The following is a 14,712-nucleotide window of genomic DNA, read 5'->3' on the forward strand; positions in this document are numbered from 1 at the left end:
ACACCCAAAATATTGAATGCTCTGCTGCAAACCCTGCAAAGCCAAAGCAGCTACTGCACTTGGATAATACTCCAAAATCTTTCCTGGTGATATCTTTGGATGAATCCATAATAAGGGTCTCCCCTGCCAGAGAACTCCTGTAGGCTGTTTTACATTGGGTAATATGCATAACTCTAACATCACCAAAGGAACTCTTCTATGTAAAGCAGATGTTGTCAATGCCTTCTCCACCTCTTCCAATGCCAATCGAGCTTCTGCTGTCAAATTCCTAGGTGACATTAAATCAGGATTACCTGATAACATATCATACAGAGGTTGTAATTGAAAGCCCCAGGCAGGGTCTTATCCATTGAATATCACCTAACAGTTTCTGAAAATCATTCAGGGTACATAGTTCATCTTTGAGAATTTGAATTTTTTGCAGTTTTCTTTCCTTGGCAGTAATGATGGAACCTAAATAATTAATCACTTCATTCGTTTGTACCTTCTCTGGCACTATACACAAACCAAATTTCTCTAATGTTTTTACCATTAATATATAGGCCTCTTCCAAACATTGTTTACTTTTTGTTGATAATAAAATATCATGCATATAGTGATAACAATACAGATTTGGAAATTGTTGTCTAACTGTAATCAAGGCTTTATCAACATAAAGCTGACAGATGGTTGGGCTATTGGCCATGCCTTGGGGCAAAACAATCCATTCATACCTCTGATTTGGTCTAGCATGATTAATCGAGGGAAGCACAAAAGCAAAGCGTTTAGCATCCTGTTCACACAGAGGAATAGAGAAAAAACAATCCTTAATATCTATTACTATAAGGGGCCAATCCTCTGGTAATGTTGAGGGAAGCGGCAATCCTCTTTAGATTGGCCCTATAATTTCCATCTGTGCATTAATAGCTCTGAGATCATGTAATAATCTCCATTTTCCAGATTTCTTTTTTATAACAAATATTGGGGTATTCCAGGGGGACACAGAAGGTTGAATATGTCCTAGGGCTAATTGTTCTTTCACCAGTTCTGTGGCTGCTTGCAATTTTTCTGAGGACAAAGGCCACTGGGGAACCCATACTGGGTCCTCAGCCTTCCAAGTTATGGGTAAAGCTTCCTCAGCGGCCCCTAGGAAAACCCCAACCCCTATCTTCCTTTTTTTTGGATTGGGTAAGATGGGGGACTTCCAGCCCTGTAAGTACTTTCCCAATCCATGCCCTGGGTGGTGCCCCATGTCTTTCATAAGCTTCACAGCAGTTGAGCCGCATGTGGTCTCATTTGTAAATACAAAGCCCATGTCTTGCAATAGATCCCTTCCCCACAGGGACATGGGTGTCTCTAGCACATAGGGCTGCATCATTCCTGAATGCCCCTCTTGATCTTTCCAACTTAGGGAATGGGCACTGACATCAGGGGATTTGCTATATCCCAGTCGTTGTAATAATTGTTCCGACTTTTGAATAGGCCATCCTTTCACAGCTATAATACTTTTGTCTGCACCAGTATCCAGGAGACCAAGAATAGGTTTTCCTTCAATTTGTAATTCAATGAGCGGTCTCTGGTCCAAATCTATGGCATAGCCTATATAAGGCATGCCTGAGGATCCAAACCCTCCATATTGTCTTTATCGGCTGAGGGAAACAAAGAATGGCAGCTTGGTAGCACAAGTAATTGTGCAATTCTATCTCCTGGGGAGATTGCAGCTATTCCCCTGATTTTTACAATGCCAGTTTAGTCAGAATCAATTACTCCAGAATGAACAATGACCCCCTGCATAGTATTAGAGCTTCTACCAATCAAGAGTCCCACTGTCCCTTTGAAATCTGAAACTACCAACTGGGTCCCATTTGGGGTGTTAATACAAGTCTGGTGGTGGCACAGAGGTCAAGCCCTGCACTTCCTCTTGTTGCCCTTCTTGCTGATTCCATGCCATTGGCCTTCTCAGGGATGGCCAGGATCTCTCCTCCTCCATTGCCCCATATATTTGAGGGCCCTGAGGACGGGGGCCCTGTGCCCCGTTTTTTTGGCTTAGTGCCACCAAACCCAGGAACAAGCAATTGCCTGTTTATGTCCTTGACTGATCTATATTCATTGGCCCAATGGTTCCCCTTTTTGCAATGATGGCAGAGCCCCAGGGAAGGTTTTGAAACTCTCCCACTCCCTCCTTTTTGGGGGCAGTTCTTCTTTAGGTGGCTGGGCTGACCACACCTAAAGCAATTCCCAGAATTGGTTCCTTGTTTCCGCATAAGTTGCATGACTACAGCTGCTAAGCCAAAATTAGATAGTGGTCCACTGTTGGGCCTTAGACGAGGTAACTCCATTTAACCTGTTACCTTCAGTCACGTAGGAGAGGTAGAGGGTGTGGTTAACAAGTCTCTACCTCCAGAGATTTAAATATTAATGAATTATCAAAAGGCCAGGGGCGTAGCTAATTAAGTTAGTCCCTCCCCTTTCTCCCTTCCCTATAAGACTGGTCTCCCCTGGCTTTGGGGGGGGGGGCGGGAAGCGTACCAGTTGCGCCCATTCACCATGCCATGAACAATAAAAGCTTTGGAAAACCGGACTCCACGTGTCCATGGTCTCTCCACCTGATTCCCAGCTTTTGGAACCCTGGAACCTTGCAGCCGCCGGCCTGCCCACCGACAGCTGCGTGAATATGACATCCTCCATTGGTGCGGGAAGCCCTGATGCCAGACCGCCCTGAGACTCTGTCGCCGGACTCCCTCCACCCCGCCCGCCCGAGAGATTTCTGCCCCACAGTCCACCTATCTCCCTGCATATCTTCAGCCAGACCTCCAATCCCTTACTTTTATAGGAGTTGATAGCCTGTCGGCACTCCTTGGTGTACTGTTCAAAAATTAGCTCTTTGATTAATGGCATGGCTGCATTGGGATCCCCAAAAATTCTGCCAGCGGCCTCTACCATTCTGGCCACAAAATCAGCAAAAGGCTCAGTTTGCTCCTGAGTTATCTTTGTTAGGTTCCCTTGTACTTCTCCCCTATTAGGAAGGGCCTTCCACGCCCTGGTGTCTAATTGATTGATCTGCTCGTATACCTGCATTGGATAATTAATCTGTTGGTTGGCAAACCTACCCTGTCCTAGTAGCATGTCTTGATTCCAGGCCTGTTGGCCAGCTGCTGCATTGGCAGTGGCTTGCTCTGCTGAAAATTCTATGAAGAATGCTTTCCAATCAAGATATTGGCCAGGGGTGAGAAAGCCTTTGCCAGACTCATCCAATCACTCAGGGTCATGCAATATTGGTGAAGAGATTCTAATTGTGCTTTGACAAAAGCTGCACTAGTGCCATAAGCATGAACCCCCTCTGCAAGCCATTGAATTATTTTAAATTCCAATGGCTCATGTACCCTATTCCCCCTTCATCCTGAAATCTTGCACCCTAGCTTCTCTCCAGGCCTCTGGACAGAAACTCTGTCCACTAGACATAGCTATTTCCAGCACATAGGGCAGTGGCCATGGTAAATTTTGGGGCAGAAGGTTCCACATTAAGTTCTGCCTTTTCCAGCCTTTTTACTAATTTTTCTAGCTCTTCCTTAGTATCAGTATCCTCTCCCTCCTCATCTGTTTCTTTTGATTCCTCTGACTTTGCCAATCTCTCCTCTTTTAATTGCTCTAACGCCTCGGATCCTTTTTAAAGTTCTTTCTGACATCTTCCTTCTTTGTCCTGGATGCAGCTACACACCAACTTCCACAAAGGGCAGACACCGTCTTTTAACTCTCCTTGCTCCCATACAAGATCAAGATCCCTCCCAAGCTTATCCCAGCTTCTAAGTGTCAAGTGACCTGAAACAGAAAACCATGGGGCCACTTTATCAATTTCTTATAAAAAATTTTCTAATGTAGAGGACTTTATCCCCAGCCCTTTGGCTTTTAAAAGCTCTTTCAGGGCAAAAACAATTGGGTGACTTTGTGAAGTTCCCATCTTATAAGAAACTTGTCCGAAAACCCGGAACTTTATAGGCTAGTTTCACTTTAGCACTTTATCGTCTCCTCCAAGAGCCTGACTTGTCCCACTTACTGGGAACTTACCCAGTCGACTGCACTGAAGCTGCAAGAAGTTCTGAACACGTCCTGAGGGGTTTCGGATCCTTGTATGGGCCACCACTTGTTGCTTCCCATGTCCGACATGCGGAATAAGGCAATGGCAACCGTGTTCTTCTTCAAGCAGTTTATTCAGCTGTGGGGCAGAAATCTCGAGGGCAGGGGGAAGGGAATCCGGAGACAGAGTCTCAGGGCGGTCTTGCACCAGGGCTTCCTGTGCCGCCAGCAGAGGATGCCACATTCACGCAGCTATCGGTGGGCAGGCCGGCGGCTGCATCAGCAAGGTTCTAGGGTTCCAAAAGCTGGGAATCAGGCGGAGAGGCCATGGACACGTGGAGTCTGGTTTTCCAAAGCTTTTATTGTTCATGGCATGGTGAATGGGCACAACTGGTACATGCTTCCCCCCCAAAAGCCAGGGGAGACCAGTCTTATAGGGAAGGGAGAAAGGGGAGGGACTAACTTAATTAGCTACGCCCCTGGCCTTTTGATAATTCATTAATATTTAAATCTCTGGAGGTAGAGACTTGTTAACCATGCCCTCTACCTGTCCTACGTGACTGAAGGTAACAGGTTAAATGGAGTTACCTCGTCCAAGGCCCAACATTCCACCCTCTTTTCTTTCATAAAAGGAGGGGCAACTCTGTGTTAATGAGAGATGTGGACCACGTGGAAGTAGTCTGGAGTCCCAGAGAGCGGGGAGATAATATGCCGTCCCTGACAGGCAATGTCCTGTTGGGTCTCCTGGCTATCTCAAACCCAGCGCTCTATCAAGGGGGCCTAGGAACAGGGCTAAACATCCTACCATCCCTAAAAGGGTCTCCAGGGTTTAAAGCCCGTTCAACCAGGCTATGTCCAAACCATGTCTTCACGGCCCAACATCTCACTGTTTTTAGTGAAAATTTTGGATGAGGTGGAAAAAAGAAAACACTATGTAGGCCAGAGGGTATAGCATAACTAAATCAAGGGTAGTGGGAATTGAGGGGAGGGTTTGGAAGGCAGGGAATCATTGAAACAATTAAATACAGATTGTACAGTTTGAGGGTAATGACATCTGATTAATCTAAATAGACATTATGTTTTCCTCACTAACATGTAACTTTAGCTATGTGACTTTGGCAAAAGAGTTCATTTGTAGCTGGAAGGTCTGGATCTGTCTTCTGTAGTGAGCATCTCTGGGTTCTGGTGTGCATCTCTGGAGCCTGGTGTGGGTCTCTGGATCTCAGCATGTTCTGGGGTCTTCAGTCAGATGAGATGGCTGGAAGAAGGCAGCTTGGCAGGTTCCAGGACGTGGCGCTGTCACTGGATCTCAGCGTGTCTCTGGAGTCTGCAGTTAGATGAGGTGGCTGGGAAAAGGCAGCTTGGCATCTCAGGCAGGTTCCAGAGGATGGCTGGACTCTGTTGGATCTGTGGGTATACCTGTAGGATAATCACAGCAGGGAAGCAGCATCTCGGGCAGGGAGATGTCTGTAGGCTGGATATGGAGCGTTAAATTGTTTGGGAACAAGCACCTTATGGCCTGTCATTAAGGTCCTGGAAAAGCAAAGGTGTTTGAGGAAAGTTTAGTCTTGGAAGGTATCTTTGAGTCTGTTTTTGGATGGCTGAGGGAGAAAAACAATGTTCATTTTATATCTGGGATTGGCAGCAACAGTTTGCCTGTAAAAGAAATTAGTTGTTAATTAAGACTTAAGAAATGGTGATCAGCATGTTCACTTAAACTGTGGAAGGAAATTAGATGGCTTTTAAACCTTGAAGAAATTATAAAGGTTGAAAAAAATAATGTTGGACATATATCATGAATATTAGAGAGAAAAGGCAGCATTAAAATAGAAAAAATAACAAAATTTTGGTTGAAAAACACAAGCATTGTTGTTCTAGGTGTTCCTGTTAGGAAGAAAAGGAAAGGTTTAAAATTTTTGGTTGAAAAACAGGAACGTTTGTTGCAGGTCCTCCTGTTGGGGAGGAGCAGTAATGGCAGGTTTAGAAGCAGTGGGGGGAGGGGCCTAGCTCTGCCATGTGGCATCTGGGTGCTCTGGCAGAGAGGTTCTGCATTTCTGCTTTTCTTTTTCTTAGCTGGTAAATTTTAAATGTAGATAAAAGTAAAGACCAATTTTGAAGAAAAGTTTAAGGCAAGCAAGAAGTAAGGAGGAGGGCTAAGAGTCAGAAAGAGTGAGAGTCTGTGTCTATGGGAAAGACACGTGGAAGCTGGATTGGAGTCAGGCAGCTTTGAGAGAAACTGGCAGGCAGCAGTGGGGCAAGGGGTGCAGGCAGGATTTTAGATCCACTGCTTCAGGCAAGCTGGCTGAGCTAAGTAGCTTTAGTCAGCTGCAAATGACTGAGGGGGAGGGGAAGCATAGGCTGGCTAAGGAACACAGGGCTGGGTAGCAAGCAGGGTTCTGTCCTGTTGCTTCAGGCAAGCAGGCTAAGCCAAATAGCTGTAGCCTGTCGCATATGACAGGGGAGTAGGGAAAGAAGCTACCTGGCAGGGCGCTAGGGGCTAGAGTTTGGAGCTGGCAATCTTGAGAGATAGAGAGAGAGAGAGAGAGAGAGAGAGAGAGAGAGAGAGAGAGAGAGAGAGAGATTGAGAGAGAGGACGGTCTCAGCCGCGAGAAGGAGTCTTAGAAAGAGGGTTACAGCAGGTGCTGTGGCTTGAAGGACAGCTATTAGCTGTGGAGGAACTCCCTCTGTGGAGCTGGGGGGGATGGGAAGAGTGGGGGGGCTAAGAAGCCGCCGCCATCTTGCCCTTGAGCTGGAGAACACGTGGGGAGAGAGACCTAGTCCTATCGCATTAGGCAGGGGTTAGGCTATAGCTAAGAATCAGAGAGAGAAAGAGGGGGTAGGGTGGACAGAGAGAGATGTTACTCACGGTTTTTGCAGACACCAGTGGGGGGTGCTTGCGGAGCTGGCTCTGCGCACGTTGTCCACCACCTGTGGGAAACAATGTAGGCCCATGCATGGGTGCACGAGTGTGGATCTCTGTCGCTGGTCTGCACCGTCTTTTGTCAGAGATAGGGCTATTGTAGAGGAGTAGGGGCTAAGCAGGGCACTCATAGTGCGCAAAGCAGACTCTGCGGTAGGAGTATCTCGGTGGAAAATCTCCTGTTTTGGGCCCAAGCCTCGGCGATGGGTGGGCATGGCAAAACGGGAGAATGTGGGGGTCGCATGGGCAGCAGATCCATACACCGAGATTGGCCTCCATCTGTGGTCTTGGAATTCCGGCAGAATGGAGGCGGGGAGTGCGCGGGGCGCGCTGAGAGAGGACCAAGAGACTTCACATCTCGCAGGAAGTATACTTGCTTAGCAGATTCAGCCAGGATTTTTCTTGTAGACCCATGGGTGGTCGTGCCCCACGTTGGGCGCCATCTGTGGGGAAGAAATCTCGCGGGCAGGGGGAAGGGAATCCGGAGACAGAGTCTCAGGGCACCAGGGCTTCCTGAGCCGCGCCCGCGCCGCCAGCGGAGGATGCCACATTCATGCAGCTGTCGGTGGTGGGCGGGCCGGCAGCTGCATCAGCAAGGTTCTAGGGTTCCAAAAGCTGGGAATCAGGCGGAGAGGCCATGGACACGTGGAGTCCGGTTTTCCAAAGCTTTTATTGTTCATGGCATGGTGAATGGGCACAACTGGTACACGCTTCCCCCCCCCCCCAAAGCCAGGGGAGACCAGTCTTATAGGGAAGGGAGAAAGGGGAGGGACTAACTTAATTAGCTACGCCCCTGGCCTTTTGATAATTCATTAATATTTAAATCTCTGGAGGTAGAGACTTGTTAACCACACCCTCTACCTGTCCTATGTGACTGAAGGTAACAGGTTAAATGGAGTTACCTCGTCCAAGGCCCAACATTCAGCAACCCTTGTACAATCAGCTTTCTTTTCCTCACCTCATGCATCCCCTTAAAGCCTTTTCCTTGTCCCAATCAGCAACTGCCATGATGTCACTACTAATTGGCCACTCTCAATGACTCGAGGTAAGGCGATCGGGTAACCACACCTCTCAGTGTGGGCTCGCCATATATGGAGTTGTTTTTTTCTCTCATGCCAAGTGCCATCTTGTAATGGCGAGAGAGGAGCTGCTTCCCACAAGGCTTTATGTCTAGGAAGCTCCAGCCCTGCTAGTCACCTCAGTGAACACAGCCTTCTCAGAAGGCACTAGCTTTACTAGTTACCCTGATGAGCATAGCTTATGCAGGAGTATCCAGACCAACCCATCTTAGTGAGTATTGAGTGGCTAGGAGTCTCTGGCTTCATCATTAGTCACTGGTGAATGTAGCATGAGCATGATGCTTGAGTCCTGTTACCTCAATGAAAACAACAGAATGCCTATGAATAGCATAAACACTCAGATTAGGGGTAGGGTGTGGGGGAGGAGTTGACATAAAAAATTTAACCAAAGACCTAAGTCTAGATCTAGAAGTCCCAATATAAAAACAATTTCTATGAAAAGACAAATCCCTAAGAATTATGAATTTTCCAGTAATGATACACAATGAAAATAAATAAAGAATGTAATGTTCAAAATAGCTCAAATACTTTTGAAAAATATAAGCTCAAGAGAAACATTAACTGAAATAAGATTGGCACACTATATGTAAAAAGGAATTTAATAAGGAGATAGAAATATTGAAGAGACACTAACTGAAATACTAAAAATTAAAAATATAAAATCTTTTGAGAGCCTCAACACTAAAACATCACAGGGAGGACAGACTGTCTCAAAGACAAAATGAGAAAATTAAAGGTAATTGGGCAACTCTAAGGAAACAGTGTCTTTCAGACACAACAGGACTGATGCAAATATGAACTCAGAGAGACTCTGCCAGCACACACAAGACTTGCTTGCAGAAGTTCAAGCCAGATGGAGTCCCAACACTGAGAAGGGTAAGTGGACACAGTAACCAAGGAGCTGTTTGAAATCGATACCAATTGGGAAAGGGGAAATCAATTTTCTCCAGTAAGGTGACACTCAAGGGCATGCCCCATTCCCAAGAGTATCTGGCTGACACAGAACGAACTCAGTGGTATTTTGTGGACTTTCTGGTTTTGTTTTGAGGCATTTTTTATTGGTCTTTTGCCTATTTTTATTTTTAATTTTTTGGAGGGGTGACTCAAATAGATATGTGTACTCTAGAGCATAATTCACCAGCACTGAAAACTGGAAACATCTTATGACCATCAGTATTGGAATTAATTAATTTCAGTTGTTATATACACACAAGGAAGTATTCAGGCACAAAATTAAAGAATTTATGTATAAGTGGACTGATAAACATGTCACTACTAAGGCAGATACAGAATGAGTCTGTATGATTCCATGCATGCAACTACTTCAAATAGACATGTTCAAACTATAATTTTGATTATCAGGAGTTGAAAGTAGGGATAAAGGGAAGTAGAATTTTAATGAGTATAGAGGTCCTATCAGTGATGATAACATCAGTTTTTTTGAGACTGGCTAACATTGTATTATTTAACCTAGGCTGGCACTAAACTCATAATTCTGCCTATGCCTTCCAAGGGCTGAGATTACAACTATACCTAGTTGATAACATTTTGAGTTAATAGAATGCTGATTGTTAAACACTGTAATTGTATTTCCATGCCATTGAAACACCACAATAATAAATACTATTTTATATGTATCCTGCTATAACTAAAAGCCCTACAAATATGTCAAAGTTTAATTAGTAATTATACACTTACCGTGTGTACAGCATGTTTTCACAACATATTTTCACAACATATCTTCTGAAAAACAACTGTTACTCCTAATACAGGCAGGAAACAATTTCTGTTCAGTAAATCTGATCTAACGTCTAGAGCCCTACCATACTCCACAGCATGGCTTTAAAACCAACTCCAGGAGACTTCAAACACATTGAAAAGAGTAAATATTTTCTTCCCTCTGATTTTTTGAGTCTGGTGTCAAGTTTGGCTTTGAACATGGATCCTTCTTCCTAAGTCTCTCAAGTGATGGGATTGTAGGTATAAGTATCATGACTATACATCTTTTTTCTATTCCTTTTTTTTCAAAATGTATGTAGCCATGGTTGTTCTAGAAACTCTATGTAACCCAGGTTGCCCACAAACTCACAGTGATCCTCCTACTTTTGTCTCCTAAGTGCTGTAACTAAAGATGCTCACCACTTTGCCTAGCTATCTAGTATCTTCTCAACCAAGGCAGAATTTTACTCACAAAGCAAAGGTTAAACATGTGGGCATATTTTTCAATCCTTAAAGCCTTTCTCTGAGAAGTGATTTTGCTGATTACATAATTCTCATATATAATTCATTTCAAGTAAGATGAGATGTTAATATACACATGCATTATCTGAAGTAGGCTTAACATAAGATGCAGAACTCTACAACTTTAAGAGGAAATATTACGTCCATGAACCTTTTTATTGTTTGAATAATTGCACAAAACACCAGGCAGAAAAGTACTCAGGGAAACAATGGTCACTTTTTTACTATTTGCCCATAGTTTCTTCATCTTCTAGGCATGTAAATGTTCTTGAAAGGATGTTAGACATTTTTTATCTCATGTTAATCAGTAAACTAGCATCTTCCTCCCTCCCCACTTTTAGACAGAAAAGTGTGCTAAATGTCTCTTTGTGGCTTGTTTGACCACCATTCTCCCATATACAGAGTATACCTTTGTTTTCTGAAACACTCCTGAACTACAATCCATCCAGCAACAGGAAAGAAGTGCTACTGATAGTAATCTTCAAAGGGTGAGGATGGGTAACTGGCTTGAAGGCAACTGGGAGTGGTCTTCAGTAAGTTATACTATATTGGTGACTGTACAGAGACAAATCTTGTCAACAAGGTATCACCTCCTTCAGTTAAAATTAGGAGAATGCCACCCATCACAGCTGAGCCAACCATGGCCACCAGTCCTTTTCTTGCTCATAGGATAGTTCTTATTGAGAAACCACTGGTGATAGTTCCAGACAGTCAACCATGGTAAAACTCCTTCCCAAACTATAAAGCTACCTCTGGTTTACTCCCACTGGAGAATTTCAAAAACTTGATATCTGGAAGTGTATCACCACCTATTTTACCCATGGTAAAGGCACCATTACACTCATCCACAATTAGCCAGGGGCAGGACTCTCACATGTACTCGTCCATCTTGGCTCCAGACTTAGGAGAGTTCAAGAGCATGCTAGACACAAAGCTTTTGATTTAGTTTTATATTTTTATGACTTAGTTTTATATTGTGTTTGGTTTCTTGCTTTTTATGTCTTTGTTCTTGTTTATTTGTTGTTTGAGAGATATAGAGAATGAGAAAACCAAGTTCAGGGACATAGGATATGGAGAATATACCAGATGAGTTGGGGAAGGAAAAGACAAAATATAGTGTTTGGAAATATTTTAGTAAAGAATTAGTGCTTAGAGCTGAAGGTATTGAAGGCTTTTGTGACAGCTTCTCCGTCCAGCCCCCAAAAGAATATGTACAGACAAAAGAGCATGTATTATAGAGAATTCTGTAAAATTGTGATAAAAATGTTCTTCACAGTTGATGGCTTTTACCAGGGGGTGGGGCAAGAAAGGACTTAGTATTCTTTAAGGGGCTTTCCATTGTGTGTTTGATCATGCTCTGGTGAATATATGGACAACACAATTGGACTAGGTAAGGCTTTTTAGGTGTATGGGGCACAAGGAAGAATGGGAAGTACGTATGATTGAAGTACATTGTATAAAATTCCCAAATAATGAAAATAATATGCTGGAGAAAAATAAAAATTAATTAATTAAATCAAGATCATACTAGCAATTTCAACAGACCTATAATCCCCAGTGAAATAGAAGCAGTAATTAAAAGTATCCTAATAACAACAACAAAAAAGTCCAGGGCCATATGGTTTTAGGGTAGAATTTAAAAGAATGCCAATACTTCTCAAATAATTCCACCAAAAATCCCCAGAAAGAATATTGTCTAATTCTTTTTAAAAGGACACAGTTACTCACTCCGATACCTACACTACTTGAAGACTCAACAAAGAGAATTACAGATCAGTTTTCTCTATGTACAGAGATGCAGAATTTTGAATAAAATGACTGAAATACAAATCCATGAATATATCAAAATATCTCCAACCATGACCAAATAGGTTTCATTGAAGAGATTCAGGGATGGGTTAATGTATGTAACACAATAAGTGTAATTCACCATGTAAACAGAGTGAAAGACAAAAACCACAAGATCATTTCATTAGATGCAGAAAAGGACTTCATATTTGACACTCTCTCATGTCTAAGACCTGGAGAGATTAAGGATACAAAGAACATAGATGAACAAAATAAAGGCAGTTTATCACAAGTCCACCACTGATATCAACCTAAATGGAAATGCAAATCATTTCTATTAAAATCAGGAACAAGACAAGGTTGTCCAATCTCTCCATATCTATTCAAGCCAATACTAGAAGTCTGTCTTAGGGTTTCTGTTGCTGTGAACAAACACCATGAACAAAAAATAAGTTGGAAAGGAAAGGGTTTATTTGGCTCACACTTCCACATCAAAATCCATCATTGGAGGATATCAGGACAAAAATTCAAGCTGGGAGGGAGCCTGTAGGCAACAGCTGATGCAGAGGCCAAGGAGTGATGCTACTTAACTGGTTTACTTCACATGACTTCTTTGGCCTGCTTTTTTGTAGAACCTAGGACCACCAGCACCATCCACAATGGGCTAAGACCTCCTTCACTGATCACTAATTGAGAAAATGCTATACAGGTGGAGCTCATAGAAGCAGGTTTTTTTTTCTTTCTGATGACTGTAGCTTGTGTCAAGATGACATAAAACTAACCAGTAAAAAGGCTTAGGTAGATCAATAAGACAACTAAAAGAGATCAAAGACATACTAACAGCAATGAAAGAAGTCAAAATATCCTCATTTGCAGATGCTTCTACAGCATATATAAGTGACACTATTACTTCTACCATGAAGTACCACAGCTGAGAAGTGCTCACCAAATGTATCAGGGAATGAAATTAACACACTAATGCCAGTAGCCGTCCTTGTATAAAAATGATGAATGGAATGAGCATCAAGGAGCAATAGTTTCAACAATATCCTCTAAAATATAAAATATATTGGAATAACTCCAAGACTTGTATGAAAAAAGTAAGATATTGAAGAAAGAATTTAAAGAAGATACCAACAGTCGGAAAGATTTTTTATACTCATGGATCAGTAGAATTGATATAATAAAAATGTCCATCCCACCGGCAGCAACCTCCAAATTTTATGCAACTGCATTAAAATCCCAACAATTCTTCACAGAAGTGGAAAGAAAAAGTATCAGCTTCATAGTAAAACAAAAAAATGAAAACAAAACAAAGCAGGATAGGGAGAACAATATTGAATTATAAAAGATCTCCTGGAGTACCACTATCTACAATTTTAAGTTATACTACAGAGTGACAGTAAACACACAGGCACGCACACATGCCAGTAGTTTGTTGTGACAAAAACATGGATGTTGATCAATAGAATTGAATTGAAAACACAGACATAAATGTACGTATCTATGAGCACCTATTTTTTTTTATTTAAAAAGGCAAGAAATACACACTGGAAAAAAAAGATAGCATCTTCAAAAATGGTGCTAGCCAAACTGTGTAAGCATGCAAATAGAGCCATACTTACCACCCTGCACAAAACTAAACTCTAATTGGATAAAAAATCTCAATGTCAAACCAGATATATTTAACCTGATACAAGGCTGTATTTATAATAGAGATTGTAAACAATCTAGATGTCACCTATCAGTGGATTTATGGATGAAGGAACTGTGGCAATTTACACAATGGAAAGTGAGGAATAATCTTGAACTTATTGGCACAGGAAAACACTATGTTCTGAACAGAACACCAATAGCAACAGGCAGTAACAACATTTAATATGACAGCTCATGAAATAGAAATGCGTTCGTATGACAAAGGAAACAATTATTTGTACAAAATGTCAAGCTACAGAATGGAAAAAGATTTTTTTTATCAACTCCACAACAAATAGAGGGCTAATAGCCCAAATATATAAAAAACTCAAAAACAGCAACAACAACAACCAAACAAACAAAAAAACAAGACTGGACCTCATGAGGGTACAGAACTAAACAAAGAATTTTCTGAAGAGGAAACCGAAATGACTGAGAAGCACTTAAAGAAATGTTTCCTTAGAAGGAAAACGCAAATCAAAAGTACTTTGAAATTTCATCTTACATATGTCAGAATGGCTGAGATCAACCAAATAAGTAAGAGTTCAGGTTGGCAAGCATACATATTAAGGGGAATTCATCTATTAATGATGGGACTGAAAACTTGTTCTGTCACTGTAGAAATCAGTGTGGTGATTCTCAGGAAGATGGGAATGGATTTACCTCAAGATCCAGCTATCCTACTCTCAGGCATATGCCCAAAGGGTCCTTCAGCATCCTTCAGAGACATTTGCTCCACCCTGCTCATCACTGCTGTATGTATAATAGTCAGAGTTTGTAAAACAATCTAGATGTCACCTATCAGTAGATTTATGGATGAAGGAAATGTGGCAATTTACACAATGGAATATTACTCAACAGTCTTAAAAAATAAAATCTTCAGGTAAATGGATGGAGCTGGAAATAATGAGCAGCTGGGAATAATGAGTGAGGTAA

This window comes from Arvicanthis niloticus, chromosome 22 (genome assembly GCF_011762505.2).
Source record: "Arvicanthis niloticus isolate mArvNil1 chromosome 22, mArvNil1.pat.X, whole genome shotgun sequence".
In the NCBI taxonomy this organism is placed as follows: Eukaryota; Metazoa; Chordata; class Mammalia; order Rodentia; family Muridae; genus Arvicanthis; species Arvicanthis niloticus.